This window comes from Theobroma cacao, chromosome 5 (assembly GCF_000208745.1).
Source record: "Theobroma cacao cultivar B97-61/B2 chromosome 5, Criollo_cocoa_genome_V2, whole genome shotgun sequence".
Classification (NCBI taxonomy): Eukaryota; Viridiplantae; Streptophyta; class Magnoliopsida; order Malvales; family Malvaceae; genus Theobroma; species Theobroma cacao.
This window is the reverse complement of record NC_030854.1, coordinates 28568821-28575172: the sequence shown is the minus strand read 5'-3', so window position 1 is coordinate 28575172 and position 6352 is coordinate 28568821.

Below are 6352 nucleotides of genomic sequence, written 5' to 3'. Positions count from 1 at the left end.
TTTTTTTAAATTTCATGTAACTAAGGACAAATTCATATAATTAATTAAATTAATTAATAAAATTATGATTATTAATTAAATTGTAATGTCTTTTAATATCTATACTTTATATACATTGGGTTCATTTATAAAGAATATAATTACTATTTTGTATATACACTATAATACTTTTAGTATATATTCTTTAAATATAAATATATTTATTTTTTATTTTGTGTTAACATTATAAAAATTATATTTTTTTTTGGATATTTGTGTTTAGTTATTTAAGTTTATGTTGTTATTTGGATATTTATGTATAGTTATTTAAGTTTATATCGTTGTATGGAAATTTATTTTTAGTTATTTAAGTTTATGTTTAAGATCTTTGTTTTTGATTATTTAAATTTAAATTTTATTATTATTATTTTATTAATTTAATTAGTAGTTAATGTCAAACCCTGTTCTATAAAATAATTACGACGTCACTTACATGCTCAATAGAATGTTTGCATATTTAGAAAGTTCGAGGAATCGTTAAAAGACGATATTGCCTCTGATGGTACCATTAAGTCGATTAAGTCTCGAACTAGTTCAAATAGGAATTTTAAGGTGAAATTAAGAGTTTCACAATTCAGGGATGACTCAAAATGGTAATTCGAAGTTCGAGGATCAATTTAGAGTCAAACCAAAATTTTCACTATTTAGGAGCAAAATGGTCATTTGCCACTTGGGGACAAAATGAGAATTTTTAGAAAAGATTTTTTTTGGCCCCATTTGACTTATTGGAGTATGATTTGAGTATTGGAGTATGATTTTAAGTTTAGAAGTGAAAAATTTTAATTCCGGTATAATTTAGAGTATATGGGTGAAATGATAATTTTGCCACCTCGAGGGCAAATCGGTAAATTTTCACCCCCGACACTTGTCAAGACCAAGGGATTTTATTCATCATAGAAATGGATAAATATGAGAAATGTGTGGTGGAGAATTAAAGAATTAAAAGTCAAATATTTAAAATTTGAACTAATAAAGAAATGTCATGTGTCATGTTTTTATTATTTTATTATTTCTTTATAAAAAGGTAAAAAATCAGCCCATTTCTCCCATAGTGATCAGCCAAACCAGAAGAGAAGAGAAACCAAAGTAGAACAAACCCTAGGTGGGAAAAATAAAAAAGAAAGTGTTGGAATTCAAGGATTTGATCAAGCAAAGGTAAAATTTCTTTGAATTTGCTAGTGATTTACCTTACCCATGCATTTTCCCTTAATTTCCAATGTTAAATTACATATTTTCATGGTGAATTCATGGCTGCCCAAATGGGTATGGAGAGAGAATGAAGTTAGATTAATTTGATTTTAAGTTATGTTAGTGTTTTAAGTTAGTTTAGCATATTTAGAAACAAAACAACAAGAAAAGAATTCATTTTCCTCCATTACCATTATTGGCTGAATTTTCTAGGGGAATATTGGCTGCTGATCTTGATGTTTATTTGAGGAAGTATGATGAATAATGATGAATTATGAGTCGAGAAAAATAATGAGAATTTTCGGAGCAAAAATACAAATTTTTACCCACTAGGGGTATTTTCGTAATTTGCTATCGAGACTGATAATTTGCACCACACTAAGGAACATTAAGTCAATTTGGGTGCAATTGAGGTATAGAAACTGAAAAAAAAATTAATTTGGGATTAAATTGGACGCGTTAGTAATTTAATCGAGTAATAGGCCGAATTAGGTCAGCACCGCATTTAAGCGGTAGTCGGATAAGTTGCATGTCATATCATGCATATACACCGAGCCTAAATTGATTTTATAATGGTCAAGCATTAATGTGGCGAATTATGTATTGTACATTGTGGATAGCTGGTGAGCAAATTACACTGGTAAAAGTACAAAGATTGTGCTTGAAGACTGGGGTTAGGAGTATATCGACTCCTACAACTATGAGTGGACAATTTATCATCTTAAATATGTAGAGAATTATACTTGTTTGATGTTTTTATTGAATGGTGAGTTTGAATTATAAAATATTATGTTTTTCAATTAAAATATTTTTTTTTATAAAAAAATGAGATTTATATTGGTTTTGAAATCAAATATTGTTTTGGAAAAATTAAGTATATGGAGACTATGTTGAATTTATAATTTTATATGTTATTGAAATTGTGGCTTATGACACTATGGTAGCATAATGGCTAAATTTTTTGGGTTGGCATGAAATATATGAATAGTTTTGGATTGGTCTCGGTAGACTGGATTACATTTTATTTGCTATATTATGCTACTGAAATTTTTATGGGTCTGGTGGTATATTAAACAGTCACTGCAGTGGTGGGGGTTTCCGTGAACTGCCTATGAAAGGGGTACGGTAACCCAATTATATAATTACCTCCGGGGGGAGATGTTTGATGAAGTATCTCCTGAAGTAAGATTTGAGTGCACCTCACGTTTAGGCCACCAAGTAAGAGTGAGACTCAGCCAACGCCGAGGAATGGTTGTGTCAGATGTGAAAACATGTTTATGGGTATGGGTCATTTAACAGCCTTGGCGGTCTCAATAGGATACCTTGACGAGGGTACCCGCGAGAATGATTCTGGTAAGGGCCAAGTTTAAGAAATTCATAAGTAGAGAAATTTTGATGAAAAGAAATTGTTGGTGTAGATTGAAATGAATTTTGCATTATGAACATTATTGAGATATAATGTTTTTATATTGTCTCTATCTACTCGGCTTTAGATGCTTTTGATGGTAATTGTTTACTCACTGGGATTATGTAATCATAATCTCACCCCTCTTCCTATCCATTTTCAGGCTCAAGACAATTTGTTGATAGTTGATTAAGACGAGAATTAATCTTGGAGTTGCATCCTAGAAAGTAAGGGTTCGTAGCCCTACACCTTCTTGGTCAGTTGGGGGCCCACGTGTCACTGTAAAAGTAATTTTATTCTTCAGTTATTTGATTTAAAGTATGTATGAACATATTTAGCTTTTACACCATGTTTTTGGTTGGTTTTGGTGTTTTCGAAGAAAAATGACGAAAATTCTCCTGTGAGCCAGAAAGTAATATTTTATTGTTTTGATTTGGAAATGACTTATGATTTTTTTTAAATGTGAGATTTAATAACTGTCGCTCATTGGGGAGATGCGAAAGCTGATGCTAAGCCTTGCGAGGTTTCGATTGGCATTCAGGGTAATGAGTGCCTATCGGGACATCGCGGCGGTTGTCACGGGCTCGATGGGAGTTTCGGGTCGTGACAATTAATTTTATGAAACGCGTAGAGAAATATTGTTGTATATGTATACGGGTTTAGGTAATTTGGTACCTATGAAGAAGATTTTAATAATTTTTTTAATCTAATCGGGTTTTTAAATGGGTTAGGGTAATTATAGGGTAGTAAAAATGTAATAGGGTTAGGGTTAGGGTTAGGATAGTAATTTTAAAATTATTCGGGTAGTTAATAGGGTTAGGGTAGTTGATTTTTTATAGGGTTAGGGTTTAGGTACCTCGAAATTATAGGGTACCTTACCCGTTGACATCTTTACTCGAAGTGATGTTAATGCTATGAACTCTATTATTTGGATAAATGTTCCCAGATGGTCATCTCGATTATAATCGCAATGTACGGAGTCTAGATCAACGCTTTATGATGATCATGCTCATGGTAAATCAAAGATTATAAGGAGATTAAACATGAGTCCATTATCCATCAAGATTTTGGTTCTACTATAAGCAAATGCATAAGTGTGATATCAAGATTTAAGTAACGATAAAACTTAAATTTGATTCTCACAAGATTCCAGTTCATGTTATAGTGTCATTACTCGAAGTCAACAATTTCAATGATTTGAGACTCATCATTCCCTTGAAATGAATCACATTCGTTTCGTTGAAAGTAATCTGGACACTACAACCTTAACACAACAAAGTGACCAGCTTTATTATATGGTTGTGAATAATTTTTAGATTTAATTAAAATACATGTCTCCTATGTATGACTCTTCATACAAATGTATTTTAATATCTCAATAAAATCATGGCACCGTAATAATTAGATAATGAATGCTTGCTAAAACAAACTTTTCATCTTATTATCAAAATGTACTTTTATTACAAATAAATTGAATAAAATTAAGCATGAGAATATACCTGTTTTTCAAGGCACCATATTCTCAAAATTCCTAACATAAACCCTATTCAAAAAATAAGGACATTTTTTCTGTTTTTCTTTTTTATCTCTCCCTTTAATCAAAATAGTTTCTTTTTTCTTATAACTAAATTGATTCTCCTAGATCTAAAATAAATTGAAACCCAAGAAACCAAGAACTCAAGAACTATTTTCTCTCCTTTTTCAAATACCTCTGCTTTTCTTTTTTCTTTTCTCCCTAATTTTTTTTACTTTATCTATGTGTGTGTTGTTTGGCCCTGATGCTTGGTTATATTTATAGCCAATGTGTCTTATTCCTTCTCAAACTAGTTTCTTAAGTTTTAATTTAATCTACCCTAATCTCTCTTCAAATTTTCAATTTGATTAGGATTGATACAAACATATCCTTATCTTTTCATGTATTATCTCTTTTTTCTTTTCTTTTTTTACTTTTTATATTCAAAATTCAATACCCCAAATAAAATTGTGTTTCTACACACAACAATCAAAAACCGCCCTAGCAAAAAAACCACACCCCAATTTAGTAAGCACCATCTAGGTCACCATAAATCCAAAAATGTTCATCGGTTATTTGAGCTTCAGCTTTAGCTAGAGAGTCGGCAAGCTCATTTGTCGATCTTGGAATTTTACCAATGCACTAATTAACAAGTTTGAAACTAAGAAAATCCATATGCATAGTGACTGACCTTAGTTTCCAAGGAGTGTCATGGGGATTGAGGACTCATTTCATAGCATTTTGAGAGTCGCTTTCAAAGATGACCATATTATCAATCGATCTTAAAGTAGCATAAACTAGCATGGCCTTACAAATGCTTTATATTCAACAGCGTTAGCATCAAGGTTACCCACTGAGGAAGAAAAAGTAATAAGGACTCTACAGTTACTATCACGAAGCACACCACCAACCCTTGCTACCCTTGGACTACCTTTCGAAGCACCATTCACATTAAATTTCAAAACACCCATAGGGGAGCTGGCCATGGCACTATTGGTTTCACTATTTTAACAATAATGGAGGCAGAAGCAACATTGGGGAATCGTGAGAGATCTGTGATTCAGATATTAATGTTTGGCCATTTGGCGTTAACCCACCATGTAACTATCAATTTAATCATATCTTAAACTTAAAAGATGTCCCATAGCTTTCCTTTGAAGATAAGCTCATTGCGAGTAAACCAAATAGTCCAAATGATAACAAAAAATGCCATTTCCCAAATAAGGCCAAGTCTTAAGGACTTTGCAGCCTCAATCCATGCTTGAAAGTTGCTTATTGGATTGGCATGCAAAACCCAACTAAGTTCTTAATCAGTAACCTACTTATGCCATCGTATCCAGGTTCCCGGACATGAGGAGAACAAGTGCTCACACTACAAAAAAACATTGTATTTCCAACGAATTTGCAACGGAATTACAACGAAATTTAATTAAAATTTTTAAATGCTTGTTCCGACGGATTTTCAACGGATTTCTATTGAAAATTTTCCAACGAAATTTTTCGTTGGAAATTTGAACTGTTTAATATTTCCAACGGATTTCCAACGAAAATTTTCGTTGGAAATCCGTTGGAACTTTAAACTTTAAAAAGAAACGTGTGTAATCTTTACAGTTTCCAACGGATTTCCAACGAAAATTTTCATTGGAAATCCGTTGAAAATTTCATCTTCAGGACACACGTGTTATTGTGTATTATTTCCAACGGATTTCCAATAGAAATTTCCGTTGGAACCCTAAACTTTTCCTATGTTATCTTTATCTTTTCCAACGAAAAATTCCGTTGAAAATCCATTGGAACATTAAACTTTAAAAAAAATGTGTGTAATTTTTACAGTTTCTAACGAAATTTTCAACGAAATTTTCCGTTGGAAAAGATAAAGAGTCAAGGATATATTGAAAAAAGTAACTTTCCAATGAAATTTTCAACGAAATTTTTCATTGGAAAGTAACTTTTTAGTGTATCAAAGTGTCACGACCTGGTACTCCCCTCGAGCCCGTGACAACCGCCGCGGTGTCCCGGTAGACACTTATTGCCCGGAATGTCAACCCGAAACCCCGCAAGGCTTTACTATCAGTTTCTCTGTTTCCTTGTGAGCAACCATTGTCAAATATCGTGTTCTAAAATATTTTAAGCTGTTTCCAACTTTAAACAAATAAAATATTAATTTTTCGTCTCACAAGGGTATTTTGGTCATTTTTCTCAAAAAT